Source organism: Caretta caretta, chromosome 21, assembly GCF_965140235.1.
Source record: "Caretta caretta isolate rCarCar2 chromosome 21, rCarCar1.hap1, whole genome shotgun sequence".
In the NCBI taxonomy this organism is placed as follows: Eukaryota; Metazoa; Chordata; order Testudines; family Cheloniidae; genus Caretta; species Caretta caretta.
In genome coordinates this window covers 8,118,286-8,137,650 of record NC_134226.1, presented here as the reverse complement: position 1 = coordinate 8,137,650, position 19,365 = coordinate 8,118,286, and the positions used below count along the sequence as shown (strand labels likewise).

General features: G+C 51.9%; 1 protein-coding gene across 13 annotated transcripts in view; it reads right to left on the bottom strand.

Annotated features, from left to right (window-relative positions):
* PLEKHA6 (pleckstrin homology domain containing A6) overlaps positions 1-19,365 on the bottom strand; it is a 139,081-nt gene that overhangs the window by 89,100 nt on the left and 30,616 nt on the right. Inside the window, exon 1 of one of the 13 annotated variants that reach the window (XM_048826303.2) lies at positions 3,659-3,973. The exons of the other annotated variants lie outside the window; for them this stretch is intronic. The gene's annotated coding sequence lies outside the window, so the exon portion shown is untranslated. Of the gene's footprint in view, positions 1-3,658; positions 3,974-19,365 lie in introns of those variants that run through there. 13 annotated transcript variants of the gene reach the window in all.

Sequence of the window (19,365 nt, the reverse complement as noted above, 5' to 3'; positions counted from 1 at the left end):
GAAAACACTGATCCCAGCGGCAATGGGGAATGTAGCACTGCGGGATCTGCCAGCTGATATTCGACGCTTCGAAGGGAAGCAAACCCTTCCGCATCGGGCCATGCTGGGCCCAATGGGGTACAATTCCTTCCTGCCCCCTGCAGCGATGGATGGACAGGAGGCTGGATTTGTCCTTCGCTTCCCCAGGCAGGAGTGTTAGTAGCAGTCAGGACATTTTCGAGCCCAACAAGGCGAGCATCTCAGTCATCTCCGTGGCCAGGGAATTAGTGCACTTCATACCTACTCTGCCTAAGCAAGAGGAGAAAGAAGCAGCTACAGGTGGGATTTTTGGAAGCACTTAGCATTGGCCTAGCTCTGCCCCATTGACTTCAATGAGCGTTTTGCCAATGACTCCAACGGGAGTGGAGCGCTATAGGAGATCCCATGCTCCACATATACACCCCAGTCTCTGGGTGGCTAACACAGGTTATCAACCCTCAGCCTCACCTTCCCCTAGGGAGTCTCCCTTATAAAGAGATACTGCTCACCACGATTTCTTGTCTGAGCAGTGTGGCCTATTGGATAGAACACTGGACTGAAACTCAGGAGACATATTCCTAACTCTGACCTGCTGGGTCAGCTCAGGCATATCACTTCCCTGCTCCGTGCCTCAGTTTCCCCATCTGTGAAACTGGGATAATGACACGGACCTCTTTTGTAAAGTGTTATGAAATCTACTGCTGGGAAAGTGCCATATAAGAGCTTGGCATTAAGGTTTCATTTCTAAGCAGTCATTAAAGGATTAAATCAATGATCAATAGAGGTTTTCATAAACAGCAATCAATTCTTAGATGTCAGTGTGTTGTCTATAACTGTCTTCTGACGTGCTTACAACCATCTCGCATATATGCTACTCGTGTCTGCAACATGCCCATAGTAGGGGGTTCATCGTTTATTAACCCTTTATACCAGAGGTTCCATTTCTAAAGGGTTTAGAAAGCAGAAACAACAGAGTACAGCAAGGCACACCACACTGCAGTCTCTGCTATAAGCGGTACACATTTGTACAAGGGCTAGTCAGAAATTTTGCCTAAATGTGTTTTGGTTTTTTTGCCCCCAAATGCCAATTCATCAAAACCAAAACTGTTTGCAAAACCGGGCGTGGTTCAACAAGACACCTGCTTTGAAAAACGTTGGTAAAAAGAGTTTAGAGATTGTCGAAACATCCTGTTTCTAACACTGAACTGGAAAGTTTTTGGGGGCGGGGGTTGAGTGAAATGACTTCATTTAGAAATTTTCATAATTTACACTGAAAGGTTAAAAAAAAAGGTTGAAATTGAAATGAAATGTTTCAATTGACATGAACCAAAAACACTGAGGATCTCGGTTTGCAAAAATTGTCAGGATTTTGACTTTCCCTTCTGATTTGGGACAGGAGAGTTTTTTGAAATGTCAAAAATTCTCATGGGACGGGAAAACCATTTCTTGGCCAGCCCTAATTTGGATGGTTACAGTGGAGAACTGCATTCCCAGAGTATTTATAAAGTATCATGTAACCGCCCACCTTGTCTGGGTTACAGGAAAACATGAAGGCTACGTTTATTTTGCCGGAGGGAGGCAGGTTCTGGGCAATTAAACTTTGATCTTGGGGTTTGTGCCATCACTAGAACTTCAAGTTGGAACAATGATGGAAAACTGTAAGCTCTTTGGGGCAGGGTCTGTCTTTTTGTCCTGTGTTTGTACAGTGTCTAGCGCATCGGAGTCCTGGACCATGACTGGAGCTCCTAGGGGCTACCGCAAGACGAATCATGTATATATTAAAGCAGGCCAACAGAAGGACCTAGGAACAACAGAGTTCTAGTCCAGGTTTCAACACAGACTTGGTACGAAGCCTTGGGCAAGTCACTTCCCTCTTCTGCACTTCAGTTTTCCTAGCCTGTAAAATGGAGGGGCCAGTCCTGAACGGCACCATGGGCTGGGAGTACTGTTTAATGTTTACAAGGTGCAGCCGCTAGATTTGCTTGCAAAGCCCAGTATCCTGCTGCTTTGTCTAAGACCAGGGGGAGAGAAGGAGGAGTTATCAAATGGATTGGGAACAGCTCCTGGCTGTATGGGGGAAACCATTCTAACCGGATGGTTGGAACTGACCAGCTAGCCACATAGCCCGCAATTTATTAACAGAGGGAACACCAGGCTGCTTCAAGGAGTGAGGCTGGGGACTGTGCCCTGGGGTTGCCCCTCCAGACGCTGCAGATGGCCAGCCTCCAGAGCCTATCCAGCGTCAGTTCAAAAGGCAGACGACTGGACAGTCTGACAGCTCAAAATGGCTTGATCATATGTACATGTGCGTGTCTTTCATACAGGTCTGTCTTTTTACACACCCGCTTCCTCCTTTGTGAGGCACTGAAAAGACTTCACAAAGAATAATCAAAGCTGTCAATAAAGGCTGGATCTCTCTCTTATACCAGAGCCCGACTTGAACTGTTCTGCCAAGAGATCTCAGCCGTATCTGTGTTTCTCTCTGGATTTATTGCCTGACTTTGCTCACCGGGCTCGGACAGTAGAACATCCTTTTCAGAGCAAGCCGACAGCCCTTCACAAACCACAGTCTGTCTGCAGCCCCTACAGCACAATGTGCCCACAGCCCAGCCACCCGCCCCATGGCATGGTCAATTACCCTAGAGAAATTGACCCTTCCTGGGCCATAAGCCACTGAACACTCTGGAGCAGAGACAGGAACCAATTTCTGCTCAACACATCTCAGGCAGTGTAAAGTTAATGCTTTATGCATACATATGTTCACCTCCCGCCCTATAGCGCATAACTCTACTCATTCTTTCAGAGACGCCAGCCTTATTAGGCACTTCCTACACCTTTCATTTATCTCAGTCCCACTATGAAGTGGTTTAACCCGTTGGAGACCTAACTATAAACTCCACAAAGCAGAGACTTTATATAGCTAAAGCCCCATGCACTTCTAATCCCCACAAACAGCAGGGTTCATTGCAAGTCAGGTGTATGTCAGTCCAAACACCAGGGTAAGTAGTAAAATCTTTTAGCTTGCACCGACATGGCATTCGGTGTAACTTACACTCTGAGGCAGCAGAAAGGGGGTGTGAGACAAAACAGCTTGTCTCTCCCTCCCTTCCCCCTGCCCTCCATTTCTGAGCACAAGTCTGAATTTGGTAAAGAGCCACCGATCTATATCGTGGGCCAATCTAAAATCCCGGGTCCACAAACTTTGGCATGTTCCAAATCCGGAGGCAACTCTACGTGCCGGGAAAGGCTCTCTTGCAGCCATCTTTTGAGGGGGGATCCCAGACAAGGCACATCCTTTCCGAACCCCAGCCCGCAGCTGACTGCACTGTAACCATGTAACGGTCTTCACACCACCCTTTGCCAGAGGCACGGGAACTAGGGGTGCTGCCACACCCCCTGGCTTGAAGTGGTTTCCATCTTATACAGCGTTTACAGTTTGGTTCAATGGCTCTCAGCCCCCCCACTATACAAACTGTTCCAGCACCCCTGCCCTTTACAAACACCTAGGAAAACATTTCCCCCACGCTTCTGTCTGGCAGCAGATCTTCTTTGTGCTAGATCGACCCCCAGGACATTCCCTGTCACCCCATACCCTGCTGCAAAGTCAGGGCAGCCATGGGAACCAGACACCCAGATTTACCTCGACTCCAGAGACTGCCACGTCTGCCAATGCCAAGGAATGAGAGGGCTAAAAATCCAACCTGTGGCTCCAACGTGGAGGGACTGGAGGCAGAGCTGGGAAAGCAAGGGAAGCTCCCGGTAGAAGGGGAAAGGGGGGAAAAAGGGAAGGGAAAGAAGTGGCAACAGCTTCTCTCCTTGTCCTGGTAGGGCTGTCTGTGAGAAAGGACCGTCCCAATGCTGGAGGGGCTGATAAGCGAGGTTTGAAATCTGAAACTGCAGGTTGGCTCAGTCATATATAAACACACACACACACACACCCATTCATTCTGCTCTCACGCCACCCCTGCACGCTTCCTTGGTAACATCAGGCAGCCCTCTAGCTGTACCACTGGAAAATAGGCGCTCAATGAAATTCACAGGGGGCGGGGGCAGAGAGAGACCTGTCAAAAAAAGCAGTCCGCCCCCGTGTCTTCTCAGGATCAGTTCTGGAAGAAAAGCTGCTCAGAGAACAAAATCAAAACCTGACATCCGTTTTCTCCAATGCCGTTGAGGGAACCGATCTGTTTTATATCCCCTGGAGGACAGCTCTGATTCCACAGCCTGCCAGGCAGTGGGGTGGGAACCATTTGTACAGTGGGGGTGCTGAGAGTCATTGAACCAAAACTAAACCCTGCATATGACGGAAACCACTTCAAGCCACCATGCTGCCAGCATAGAAACATCCTGCTCTTGATTGCAAAGCGGTTTGCGAATGAGGGCAAGGCTCACCAACCCCATTTCACAGACAGGAGACCCAAGACACAGAAGTGACTCACCCACGGCCACGGTCACCCAATGGCAGAGCTGCAAACAGAACCCAGGGCTCCGGAGTCCTGTTTTAAGGAACAGCAGCTAGCGTGTTTACTCCAGCACATTTCTGACCTGCACAGCTGTCATGTTTACTAATATCAACACCACCACCAGGCACTTCCATCAAACTAGAGCATTGAAGTCCAGACCAAACATTATTAACTCACCCATGCAACGCTGCAATGTGATGGCATCGCCACCCCCATTTTCCAGAAGGGGAAACTGAGGCACAGTGAGATTTTTTTTTTTAATGGCCTACTGCTAAGCGTGAAATCCTGACCCTATGAAACCGAGCAGAGGATCTGTGTCATTGATCTCCACAGGGCCAGAATCCAGAGATCTCAAAGCACATTGGAAAGGAAAGTCAGTATCATCGCTGCTATTTTACAGGTGAGGAAACGGAGTTGCAAAAAGGGGAAGTGACTTGCCCAAGGTCACACGAGGTCAGTGGCAGAGCTGGGAATAAGATACAGGTCTTCCAACTCCCAGGAACTATCCCAGGAGGGAACTATCCAGTGCTCTAGCTGCTGGATGGAGCTGCCTCTCTCAGGCAATGAAATAGTATCTATGCTGTATGATACACTGTATGCATTTATATGTACTAATATTACATTACTTAGGGCATTTTGTCTTATCGCCATTTCAGAGCCTGACCGGGCGAGACCACTGCAAGACGGGACCCCAAATGAAGTGACTCACAAAGGGCTTGTGAGCTTGGCGCTCGCTCTCAGACTGCAATGAAAGCTCCTGGACAATCATAGTGCCTCTTTTTAAGACAGGACCTTCAGTCTGCAAACTGCACAGCAGCTGGCCCAGATACACGGCGTGGCGTCAGGTTGACCGGTGCTCCATTCTGAAGCGCCACTGAGCTCATCTGACGTGGCTTTTCAGCCCAACAGCAGATCCGTCTTGCTCCCCAGCCTGTGGCCAGTATCCGACAGGGTTTTCCGGTAATCCAGTATTTCTAAAAACAAACATTCACCGGTGCTGGAGGGAACTCTCCTGTAGTGTCAGGAGAGGAAAAGAACTACCTAACCTATGAGCCAGACTTTCCCAGCTCTGAGTTCTACAGCCCAAACCCTGCTGCCATCAAAATCAACGGCCTTGAGGTCAGTGGGATCCAAATTCAGCCCCATGCTACCTTATTCTTTCTGAGATTATTTACGGGGTCCAAATGGTGCCGCTGTGATCATTCTGTTAAAAGGAGATTCCAGGATCCTGAGAGCCTGGGAAGTCCATGGTGCATTTAACATGCTTAAGCAAATGAAACAGGATTTCAGAGCCAAACCTGCATCTCCAAGAGGGGCAGGTGGTCAGAGCTTTGGCCAAACCACACCAGGCTGGAGTCATCACAATAATATTACCTAGCTCTTACGTAGCACTTTTCACCCATAGATCCCAAAGCATTTGACAAACCTGGTCAGTATCATTATCCCCATTTTATGCATGGGAAACTCAGGGCACAAGGAGATGAAGTGACTTGCCCAAGGTTACCCAGCAGCAGAGCCAGGATCTGAACCCAGCTCTCTGAGTCCCTTCATCACTTGGCCCCATTGCTCCCCTGGCATTAGAGCGGCTCCAGATGGCCATGATGGAGTCACAGAGATCAGGAGAGGCAGGAGCCACTGCCCATTGCTCTCCAGCACGAACACCACTCAGACCTGTGAGCTGGCTTAGTTTTTTCGCCCAGCAGCCTTTTCCCGGGAGCTGTCGCTTTGCTCCACCAATTCATATGCTCTAGCTGTACTGCTGATGTGCCATCATATGACCCAGAGCTGTTCGGTGACCACAGAGAGAATTAAGCAAGATAAACAAAGGCATTTTGATACCCAAAGTAGAGAGCTAACGCTGTCAACCAAGACACCCTGCAAGATTTCCTCATGCCAATGTTATAACGATCCTCACTCACTTCCGCTGAAAGAAACGAATTGAGCAAAACCAAGTCACTCACAAGGGAGGCTCATTTCATGGGGAGCTCACCCTGCCTGGCCTCTTGGCACAGTTAGGAAACCTAATGACTTTGACGGGCACCTCCCCTGTTTTCAAAAGCCTGTGCTCACCTATGTCCCACAGCTGGAACAGCTGTACACCTGGGCTCCTATGCTGAACAGCGAATACTGGACTGTGCCTAGTGTCTTTCATTAGACAGTTCAAATTAGGGAGCGAGGAAGGATGGGCTTGGAGCTATGGCACTGGATGGAGGATCTAGGTTCGTTCTCTCTCCAGACCTCAGGTCCCCATTTCTGAAATGGGGGGGTTGGTCTCCTATATTTCAATTTGTGCAGGGACTGTCTCTTGCTAGGTGTCTGTACGGCGTGTAGTGAAGTGAGGTAGGCCTCCCAGGAGCTACTGTGACACACACACTAAACACAACTGCAACATTGCTTATGAGCAACAGATGCCAACGCTGGGCTGAGAAGAACCCTGTTGGACTGGCCTGAGCTGCCTGGGGAGTAGACACCCATCCGAGACGTTCACAGGACTCCCCCAAGCCACCTGGCTGGTTACTCGGCTCGATGACAGCTAATGTCTCGCAAAGGAAAAAGAGACACGCCAATCCTTAATTAACTGCATCAGCTGGATAAACTCCACCTTGCCACGCCAAATAGCTTGGCCCGCTGCCCAGTCTGGCCCCTTCCCAGCCTCTCCTTTAAGGGGAGAGGGCGGTAGGGAGGACACTACATCCATATGGACGGATATACATTCACTCTGGAGCTCACCTCTGTTCCCGTCGCTTGCAGGGCAGCAGGCAGTCGCTACCTCAGTTGGTTTAGCCCTTGGAAGGGTGAGGTAAATTTTACTTTCCCCCCCCCCCCGGCCCCCCTGTTGGCCTCCTTTATCCAGAAAGTCTTTACTAAAATTCTGCCAAATTGGAAGGGGGTTTGGAGGATTTCTGTGTCTTGGTTGGCGTCCCCAAATGCTGTTAAATTATCCCTGCTGCCGGGGGCTTATCCCTGGGGCTCGTAAAAATACCTTGGGAAAGCAAATTTGCCCTTGGAGTGGACCAGATTGCATCAAGCATGGTATAGACCAAACTGCCTCAAGCATCAGGTATTTTCATTGCAGCTGATCATGACCCCAGCTGATCATAGGTCTGCAAGAGCAATATAGTCGGTATAGTTCGGCAGGAACAGGTGTATCCGAACTGGAGTGGCAGGGGGTGCTGCACATCAGTCTAGAGATGCTTTGGCCATGCTTGTCCAGGGACCCAGGTGGGGGCTGCCGATCAGGAATAAAAGCCAAAGAGGGAACAAGCATGGAATCTTATCACTGACTGGAACGGGAAGAGATCGGCTGATCTCGGGACACAAGGAGGAGTGTTCAGATGGTTAGTATCTGGTCAGGCAGAATTAGCCCAGCTTCAAGGGACATCTGGGCCTGGTTTGTAAGGCTGCCACTCATTTGCTGTGGGACCCTACCAATTTTGAATCAGCTGCCTCCACCCCTGATGCCTAGATGCTGGGGGCATTAAGAAAGCTGTAGCTCGAATGAGGGCTGCAGGCCATTTCCCTGCTGTAGCCGAACTCAGCTCCAGACTTCTGAGCAATGCTTGCTATAGGATGTACAGTACCAGGTACATGGGAGAGTACTGGAGTGGGACAGCACCAGAGAGGAGCCGTATCCCCTCTCCCCAACACGTCCCGAATGTGCTGTGCGATGCAGAAAGGCTGCATTTGTGACGCAACGGTGCTCATGGTGCAACATCCAGATGTGACGAGTCGGGGCCCAGACGGTAAACACAAGGTGGAAGCCCTAGAGTGAACCCAAGGCTGCCCCTATCTCCTGCAGCCTCGGGCAGGAATGCCCAACGATAATGTAGGCATTACGAGGGATAAGATAAGGGCCCGTCAGGCTACACACTATCAAGCACCCCTCCTAAAAGGGATCTAAGGAAGCTAACTTGTCTGCAAAAGTTTCCCCAAGGCCGAGAGTTGGCATGCAAGGTCTCGACCTCCAGGAGTGGGATTCCAAGGAGAGTCGAGGGTGGTTTAAAGCCGTTTAAATTATGTCACTCATTATTTAGGCAGTGTCTGGACAGGGAGATGAGAAGGATTTTAATTGATTCATGGTCAGAGTCTCTCCCTTCCACACCCTGTTCCACACATGGAAGTCGCCTTTTGGTTTTGATTTTTCGCATGTGAGAGAGAGGAAATCAAGGTCTTATACTTGCCCCACACGTAAACAGGCCTCCAGTCCCATTAGTCCCCTGGATTTCATTCCAAGTTGTTGCTTGCCGCTCCACAGCACTGGAGCGTGTTGGAGTGACAGGTCCCTGCCGAGCACCTACCGGCTACCTCCCAGGCTGCACATCGGGACATGTCCCACATCAACTGCCAAGGGGTTTGTGGCAGACAGCTCTCCTCATCCAGACACCAAACAAGCTGTTCCCAGGGCTGGCAAAGAGAGGAAAGCGGTGGCTAACAGAGTTAGTGAGCTCGCCTTTCCCTAGAGACGCCGGCTGGAATCTGGCTTGGCAATGTGAGTCCAGTCTAGTTCCATGCAGAACTGGTGGTTTGTGTCACAGAGCATAGCAGGCTGAACAAACAGCCACACCGGGCCTTTCTGCATGTAGCCCCTTCAAGCCAAAGGCCTCCAAACGCCCTCCCGTATGAATGGATTTAGCCTCACAGCTTCTCCAGGGAGGCAGGACATCGTTGTCATCACCATTTACACACAAGGAGAGGGCGTGTTAGCTGACTCGCCCAAGGCCCCAGAGTGAATCAATGTCAGAGCTGGAATCCAGAACTCCTGACTGCCAGTCCCGTTATTTAACCAGTAGGCCTTCCCCATCTGGTCCCTGCTCAGGAGAGGACCAGGAGGGGTGGGATGACAGGGAGAGCAGCACATTAGGATTGAGGGGCATTGGCAGAGCCAAGAACTGGGATCGGGAGGGTTGCTGTGTGTCAGGACAAAGGTGCATTGGCGGAGCTGGGGAGAGGTACATCTGGAATAAGAGGTTAGGACGGAGAAGCACTGGCAGGGCTGAGTCAAGGAAGCTTGTACAGCACCTGTTTGCTCTACCCCTGGCTCCAGCTCCCACTGTCAATCCCCCACTTTGATGCACTTTAAAGAATTCATTACATTCACACTCCAGCAGTTGCTTGTTGTTTCCAAATAGGACAATCTATTTGATTCAGAAAACACCAAAGCAAACAATTTGTCTCACACAAGCTGGCAGCCGATTCCCCTTGACAGGAAGAGAGCGCGGCGTGCACCTCGGGGAGGTAGGAATGGAAAACAAGGATGCATTAGACTTACAAAACCCGGAACAGTTCATCATTGCTGTTCAGCCAACCTGAAAAGATACACAGTGCTAGGGAAAATGAACATGGTGAATGTGGGAGCAGGGGCATGCAGAGTGCAGCGGCCCAACCTCACCATGCACAGATGGACTGTGAGCAAGAGAGATGACCAAAGACACCAGCCCCAGCCATCCATGGTCCCTTCTCTCCAGCCTACAATTTGCCACCCAGCAAACCCACTCAGGTATCTTACCTCCAGCAGTGGCCAAGAGCTGATGCTGCAGAGGAAGGAGAACTCCCCTCCCCAGAAGGCACCAGATCCCTTAATCCTTACCCAAGACACACTCCCTCCCTCATCCTCCCCTCTTCAATGCCGTCTCCCCTCTGCTGTTAGTTGTCTCCTTGTACTCTGCCCCACGTGCACCAGGGGCTGTGTTAAAATGACTGACAATCCCACTCTCTACTGGGCAGCAGTGACAGCTGTGATGGTGACTTGGGTGTTAGTGGCATGAACGGCATTGCAGGGGCCTCAGGCATTGGTGCACCTTGGCCCCTCTTCTTCTCTGCCTGTGGCACATAGGCTAGGCTGCTGTGGGCTGAACTACTTGGCTCTTTTTTGGTTGCTGGATTTAGCGTGTGGGTGCTGGTGGCTAGTGATGTATACAGGAGGCCAGACTGGGATGATCTGGGGGTCCCGTCTAGCCTTAAATGCTAGGATTCCGTGAACCCCCATCCCATAGGTATGGGGGCGCAGCTCTGCCATTCTGCATCAGGCTATGACAAGCATCAGAATCAGACCAGTCCAGGCTGTAGGGATGTGGGGGTGGCTTGGCAAGGCCTGGCATTCGGGGCAGCCTGCAGGCAAATACCAAGGCATGTTGGGACAGAGGCAGCCTCAGCCAAGCAGGGCCCTGGGCCTGCAGAGGAGAAACAGAGAGACAGTACAAGTGATGGGGGAGAGAAACCGAAGAGGCTTTGGCTAGGGAACGTTACAGTGTTTGACGAAGAGTACTCGGGGGTGATGGACCCAAGCCAACATGGGCCCGCTGGGATGGGGCCAGATCAGAGAGAGGGACACCCTGTTGTGGCTAATGAGCCAGATACAGGGTCTGTCTAGATTAGAGACATGTCTTGATGGAGATTCAAAGGTGTGGCTTTTGGGGGGTGGGTAGCCAACCCATGCTAACACTCCTGTGTAGACTCTGGCAGGGGGCTAAGATGGTCAAGCTGAAATCTAGACTTCCTCCCTCGGGATCACCACCGCCAGCTAACAAGCATTAGTATTACTTGCCCTGTCTACACTAGGGTTTGACATTGGGAAGGCAGGCACTTGGCAAGGTCTGCCCATGCCCCTCGACCCTGCCCCGCAGCCCCCTTGCTGTTCCAGTCCCGGGCTCCCACACACACAACTGCCAGAGCAGCAGAGCCACTCGGGCGCCAAGCAAGGAGAAAAGCAACCACTTTTCCCTAGCAACCACTGGCAGGCTCTTAAACAAATCACTCCGCTGTTTATTACACATGCTCCTGCCGCCTGCCAGTCAGCCACAAACCAGCACTCCCCTGCCTGGCAGCCCTCCCGCCACAGGCTCTGCCTACGCTAAACTATGGGCCACACCCTCAGCAGGTGTGAACTGGCCTAGCTCCACCACAGTCCCCTGTCTACTGCAGGTGCCCTGTCTACACTAGGGCTCCCATCATCCCTGCCACGTGTGCCGCTGAACCAGCTCAGTGGTGACAAAATGTACACTCGTTATCCCTAGCCTGATTCTTGCTTGCATATTTATACCTGCCTCTGGAAATTTCCACTACATGCATCCGACAAAGTGGGTATTCACCCACGAAAGCTTATGCTCCAATACGTCTGTTAGTCTATAAGGTGCCACAGGACTCTTTGCCGCTTTTACAGATCCAGACTAACCCAGCTACCCCTCTGATACTTGACAAAATGTACACTGAACCTTAGGACAATGCTTTCCCCCAGCAGCAGAAATACTGGGGGGAGAGGAGGGAGAATGGCCTTGCGATTTGACTGCGCCTTCAGGATGGCCAAGAACTCCAGCCTTGCAATGTCCTGGGCACCACTGATCCTTCGGCTCACTGCTAGTGCTGGCCTGGCACTGCGATGCTGCTGTGCCAGTCATCAGGTCTCGCCACTTGAGCAGAGCAATTCCGGGCTTCTCCGTCTGCACACAGGTGGCCTCTAATGACTGTCACAGGAATGCTAAGCAGACATGAACTAGCAATGCAGAAACCATGAGTTTGGCACCCTCGTCCTGGGTATGAGGTAGCCCCATCCTCTTGAATTGGGTGGGTGGGGAGGGGGGGAATGGGAAAAAAACAAGTTAGCCTCTAAGTGCCTATCCCAGCCTATAAATAAACTGAACTCTCAGTACTGGGCTCCGGGGATTCTGCCATCCCCTGTCCTGAATAGCAGTTTGTAAAGTTGAGATTAAAAGGAGAAACGGCAGAAAACTCCCCCAAAGCTTTTAAAGAGGGAGGTGGAGCTGGGACAGAAGGAACCAGCCAAATCGGGTCACATTTCAGCCGACCCTTCCTCCAGCTCTCATGCCTTTGACAGAACACGTGTTCTTCTTGATGGAGTCCATACCAGTGCAGGGTCTCCAGTCAATCCAGTGTTGCAGCTTCTGTGTGCATGGAGCTCTCCAGCAGCAGTGACTGGCCTATCACAGGAACACAGGGAGTGTCTGGGGACCATCGGCTTTGGATAGGCAGGACACTCACCCAGCTGGTCACAGCTTGGGCTCTCTTGAGTGCCTGCTCAGCAGCAGGTGCAGGGTTCCCCGCCACTCGCCTGGGGAGATAGGCAGCCCCAGGAAGGGCAGGTGCGAGGGAGGAATGTGCCTCTCACCTCGTGTCACCCACTGGCAGATTTACGGCTCCTGGTTCCCACCGGAATGCAGGCTAGTGAAGGCAAGAGATTTTTGTTCCAGGGCAGCTATCCCCGCGGGCTGCATAATCCACGTGTCCGCATGCATGCCCGTGTGTGTATTCAAAAATCCATGCGCGTGCTGGTATGCAAGTGTGTATGGCACAGGATTGCTGAGGGGAGAGTGAGGTGCCGGTGTAGGTGCGTGCCTGGAGAGGCCACATGGGAGCCATGTGCTACTCTCTGTTACACCAACATACATTTGGGTGACCAAATAGCAAGTCTGAAAAACCAGGCTCCTATATAAGACAAAGCCCCCAATATTGGGACATCTGCTCACCCGAATGTAAATCCCAAGCTGTTCCAACAAGTTTCATTGACCCAGGTCTGCTCCCCAGGTGTTACTCCAGATTTACACCCGTGTAACAGAACAGGATTGAGCCCTGGTTGTGTAAAACACACTAAGCGTGGCTTCAAAGCACTGTACAGGCTTTCGCTAATTCTACTTCACACTGTCAGGTAGGTGAGAGTCATTATCCCCACTGGGGAAACCGAGGCACAGAAAGGCCTTGCCCAATGTCACACAGCACATCAGCAGCAGAGTAGAGATTAAAACCAGGCAGCATCTATTTCCAAGTCCTAGTCTGCTGCTATCTCTGTGTGCTGGGGAGAGAGCATGCAGTCTAATGGTTAGAGCACAGGAGTCAGGAGAAATGGGCTTGATTCCCCACAGAGCTACTGCCTCACTGTCCCTTGCTTTCTCCACCTGTAAAATGGGGCTACCCCCTTTGCAAGCCTCTTTATAGCCCTTTTCCACAGGGTCCCAGAAGCACATGGTGTCATTGGTTGGAGGGCAGGGAGAACGCAGGTACATAAAACTGCTATTTACAGCTTTGCCTGAGTTACACACTGATGAATGCCATTTAAGGGGCTGGGATTCAGCCAACAAGCCTTCCCCTGGTGTGCCCATGTAGGGTGGGGCAGCGGCCCGTGACCTTTGGGCTGGAAACAGCTCGCTCCTTCTACTTGAACATGGCCCCCAGAGTTCTTCCCCGACCGGACAGGGGCTTGGGCGGCCGGACGTTCCCAGGGGAAATGAGAACGGCGCGTCTGAGGAGATTTCTAATGGGCCCTGGAGGCTGAGGGAGCCGGTGCCAGCAGGGAGTGAAAGGGAGTGTCGATGGAGGGATCTGGCTCGCAGCCCCGGCTGCCCCAGTTTCTGTAGCTGGAACCTCCCAGATGTAATGGCGACTCCTCCCCAAAGGGCTGACGTCTCTGCTCTCCAACTTCCCCACCAGACCTCTGCTGTATCTCTAGCTCCTCAACCTCTCCCGGTATCCCACAGCAGCGACCATCAGTAGGGCGAACCCAGGTGAAGAGAAGGGATGAGCCTTGGTTTGTTCATGGGGGACCGCTCCTGGCAGTGTCGAAACACACACACACACACACACAGGCGTTCCAACCAGCCATCTTTGGCTGGCAAGGATAGGTGTGATGCACAGGATCATGAGAACAAGGAGGAAAAGGGCCCCTTTCGGGACATCCTATTCCAGAGCTCACTGTCAGCCCCCCATCCACCAGCAAAGAGAAGAACAGCACTGTACTTCTCCATACGTACTGGTCAGGTGCGTAAACTATGCAGAAGAGGGTGTGTGCAACCAGCTACCAGGCTACAGGACTCTGCTGGGGTGCAGGGTTCTTCTGCTGCCTCAGCCCTGCAGCCAGATCAGGGAGGTTTCATTAAGTCCAGCAGGACACAAAAGGCTGAGGGCCTTTCTCTGCCAGACAGACAGAGGGAAAGGCAGGAAGCCCAGTAGAGAAATGCCCTTTACGTTGCAAGTATAATCCTGCCATAGGGATTTGTCACCTCATTTGAGACTAATTATTAAATATTTCTGTTACAATAGCACCCAAAGGTCCCGATCAGGCTCTGAAACTGGTTGTGCCAGACACCTGGAGAGACAGTCTCCACCCCAGGGAATTTATCAACCAGAAGCAAAAAAGCAGAATGGCCATGTGGGCCAGGAACTGGACTGGGACTCAGGAGGCCTGAAAGTTTCAAAGCCTGGCTCTGCCAACAGATTTCCTCACTTCTTCTCTTTGTACCTCAGCTCCCCATCTGTAAAATGATCCTTCCTTTCCCCCCAGTCCTGTCTGCCTTGTCAATTTAGAGCATAAGCTCTTTGGGGCAGGAACAGTCTCTTGCAATGGGTACGGACAGCACCTAGCGCAAGGGGCTCCTGATCTCAGTTGGAGCCTCTAGCTGCTGCGAGACAAATAAACCAAAATCACAGAGGCCAGGCAGGGGCCGAGTGGTCAGACTATACCCTGTCTCCCGCATGTGGCACATGCGGGGAATGTGTGGCATGGCGACTCCCCCCACTCACACGGAATGATGTAAAGAAGGAAATTGCACAGTTAGCCCCCATATGAACAGCAAGGAATGGACTCGCACCTCCCTGCCCGGCAGAGGCTCTTACTGTTTGGCAAGAGAATGAGAGGTGGCAGCTTTGATGAGCGGCACAGCCCTGCCTTAATAATAGCGAGCATTTACCCAGCGCTTGGCACTGGCTGACTGCTCTACTGTCTAATGCTGCCTTTCTCTGCCACATAATTAACCCTGTGCGGCATCAATGAGTGTTTGCTCAGTGGATGCGCAGAAAGGCAGCACTGGATAGATACGGCCTCTATCTAAACCCACGGACTCCAGGGACGCTGCCCTTCTGAGCGTCCGCTACCTGCACGGCTCCATTCCCACCCTCGCTGCACCGTTAATGGTATGAGAAGCTTGAAATAGACCAGGCTATGGGCATGCTGCAAAAACCACTTCTCCTGGAACGGGTCAGGGGACAAGGCTGAGGCTTTTGTTCCCAATGGAGGGGGCTAAAGGGGCTGGTTTGATGTACTGGTTGACCGAGTTGATTCACGAGTCTCACGCAATTGTTTTCTGCTGTGGGACTGTCATCAGGTGCAGCCGTATGTTTACTTGTTCGGGTGCCTGGAGCTTTCAGTATGGGCGTTTTGGATGGTTATCTCCATAAACAAACAACAATAAAAATAATACAGCGCTGTGTGTGTTCAAAGCACAGCCGAGACATGCCTCTCTCCACCATGCCTCTTTTGCCTGAGGGGAAAACAGATACAGACCAGACTGGTCCAGGGTCAGTGGCAGAACCCGGATTCTAGCTGCCAGGGTTCTCAATGCCCAGCCCTGTGCTCTGTCCACTGTCTGTTGAGATATTAAAAGGAGGCCCCTCAAAAACCCACAGCCAACATGAACCAGTCTCTCAGCCTCCACCAGGCTGTTTCCTCCACCTGTTTTTAAGTGGATGAAGCACTGAATACACGGGGAGCATCTCAGGGAGGAGATGCCCCAGTGACTGCATTGAGCTAGTAAACCAATCCACCAGCGATCCCCAAGCACCCAGGAAGGGTCATTCCTGCCATCACAGCCTTGAGGTCCCTGTGGCTGCTCCGAAGCAGAGCTCGGCTCACAGTGGGAAGCTGGGCCCCTGGTAACAGAATGGGCCTGTTCACTGAAGAGATCCACCATCTGCCCTGGATTCAACCATCTGACTGCTGATAGGGCCAGGGAGCATCCTCCTTTGCACCCCCAGAGCTGACTGGGAAGCAGGGGTTATGGTAGCCCCTGCTGCTGCTTCAGCTGGCCATGGCAAGGCAGAGCTCTGCACCCCAGCTTCTCAGTCCATTTCTCACTAGGCGAGCGTCCCCATCCCCCAAAACCAACATCCTGCTTGCCCCCCCCCCGCCTTTGTCTGCAAAGCCAGCAGAGAGGCCAAGTTTCAATAGTCAAGAAGAAGCAGTCAAGAGGCAGAAGTGCCCCCTCCCACCCAAGTCAGGATGGGGGCACATTGCTCGGCGGCATGGAGGACACTTGCCTAGGCTCTGTCTGTCCCCTATAGATCATCAGAAGGCACCAGCTTCCCAGGGTGTCAGCCCAGCACCCTTCACTGTAGGGCTCAGCTGTGCAGCCACTGACCAGGGACAAAGGGAGCCATGCAGGAGGTAACTGGAGGCATCAATCGGTCACCTCCCAAGGGACCCCAATCAATCAGCTAAATACCCTGGTCTGCTCTAGAAAATCCCATTTTGTTGCCCCAGGCAAAAAAGAACAAACAAGGATGTTTGTGTGCAGCCCAATCCCCCCGACAGGGGCCATCGAACCTACAGTTCATGCTGGGGCTGACTCCTGGAGCCACTGACGGGGAGCCAGAGAAACTGACAGCGGCAATTCCTAAAGCAGGCCAGCACCAGCTACTCCAGCGCTCAGCTAGGCTGAGGTCTCGCAGCCACGGGCAGAAGCGTCCGTCTCTCTGAGGTAGGGATGCTCTGAATTGAACGGGAAGGCGACACTAACAGCGCAGCTCAGGACCCCACACGCGCGACATACAGGATGGAAACGTGGCCTCGAGTATGAACCGATTCCAAAGCCTCAGACCTAAGCCCAGAGGAGCAGAGCGCCAGGGAACGCGCAGGTAACAACTGAACTTTAACCGCATAAGTAACATTCCTAGTGGCTCCAATTCGTCACAAATACTGATAACGGCAGGGCTGGAGGGCTCGCACAAGCCTGTTCCTAGAGAAGCAGAGCCCTCGGCGCAAAGGAAGCCAGAGGTTTTTATCTCTCTGCACAAGGACACTCCTAAGAAGAAGAACCACTGGCGATTAAAGAGTAGCTACATCTTCTAGAGTCAGCCCTTTATCGAAACAGCACCAGGAGCAGAGGACTGACCTACTGCAGGGAGTGAAAGAAAGATGCCAGAAAAAGGCATTTGTCTTCTATGTTATGAAGGGTTCAGTTTTAAAGCGTGAATGACCTTGCACTGCACAATAAGCCACCCCCTGGATTCACATTCAAAGGCACTTTTCATACATTTTGAAAGATTGGCTGTGAATAAAGAGCTTTTTCTACAGACATTCAGGAAGGAAGCATCACCTAGTGGTTGGAGCAAGGGGGCCAGGAACCAGCACTCCAGAGTTCTATTCTCTGCTTTGTCACTGACTCACTTGTCTGATCTTGGGCAAGTGACTGCTCCTCTCTGCCTCAGTTTCTCTACTAATAAAATGATATCATCTTTGCTTCCATCACCAGTGTGATGTGAAGATAAATTAATGTTTGCAATATGCTCTAAGACCTTCTGTTGGAAGGTTAAAGTATTAGTATGGCCACCATTTCCCTTTGGATAATGGGCTTGGATCAGTCAGCAGCGTGTCTGCTTGCTAGGTCCCTGCTCTTGGATTTGAATGACGACGATAGCCACTTATTACAGTTCAAAGTGGCACAGAGTAGCCTCCCGACCCAGTTCCCTGGGGCCAGTGTGGGTGCAGAAGATCCATTCGCACCACAAATCTGACCAGTTGCTGCAATCACGTGCAGAGTGAACAAAGCCATTTGCAGCAGTAGGTTGGTTTCCTAAAGAAGATGGGGTGAGAGCAAAGCTTTGACAGGCAGCTGTCCTGCAGCACTCAGCGGAGGAAGCGCTCTGGGATCTGTGCTGCGTTCAGCATGCGTGCGGCTGTTGAATAGAAAGAGTGAACCAGAAAACCTGCCTTAATTAACCCACGCTAATTACATGCCGGCACTGCTCACTGACACTTTCCTCCCACTTCTGAATTAATCCAGGCCACCGCGTCAGGCTTCTCTGACCATTTACGTTTCCTTGCGAACCCAATTTTAAAAGACCAGGCTACAGCGCTAACGAAGGGACAGATCCCTGTACAGCAGGGTCACTCCTAGTGCCTGGAGGGTGTAAGAGACTCAGTCCTACGGGACCGTAGGTTGTGCCCTCTCTGGATTCCAGTCCGGAACCGTGCTCTCAAGCCCTGGTCATTTATCTCAGCATACCCGGGGTGGGGCTTTCAAATAATCCTGACACGGGCCCATGTCCCACTTTCAAAGACACTGGGTGAGCCTGGGGCTGCAAGTGAGGGACACGGACCACCAAAGCCAGGTGCAAGGAAGGTAAGTGCTGTGTAAGCTCGACTCACACAGCTGTCTCTATCAATGCACCTCCGTTCTAACCTGCTGCCCGCCCTGCTCTTCCAGTCCTGCCCTGGGCTTCTCTTTTGCAACGACTTGCCAGTGATACCAGACTGTTCAGGGCAGGTATTGCCAAACAGCCACAAGAAACTAGGTTATTCCACCTGGGCCCTAAGAAAAGACACAGCAAGCCTGTTCTCCAGAGCTGACAGGCCAGTGCGGTACCTTTCTCTGCCACCCATACGGTCCCCCAGCACCTCAAGAAGCCCCCCTATGTCCAGCCGCTCCCCTGCTCGCCTCTGCCTCGGGGCGCAGGGGCGGGCTTGTTAATTGTTAGCCCGCTTTCACTCTGCGCTAAGGTACCATGGGAATCACAGGTCCAAACCACACAGTGGGGTGGAGGGGGGAGTTAACGGGCAGCAGGGGAGTCTCAAAAAGCAGAGCAGATGGAAGCCACATCGGGGACGTGGGAGCAAGGTGCTCAGAAGTTGATCTGTACCCCACCATTCTTAGGGCCGCTCCCTCCCTCGCCCATCTCCACCTCCCTCTGCTCCTTCCTGAGAAGGGACACCTACCTACGTGGGAATCTTCTGCAGGCTCCCTCCCCAGTCCCCAAGGATGGCTTTGGGGAAAGCAAGGACTTCATATGCATATGTAGATTAGTCTCTCTAATTGGCATATGTGTGGGATATTTCTTCCACCTTTGCTCTCTTATTTTGTCCTGTCCTCTGGCTGCTGCCCTCCAC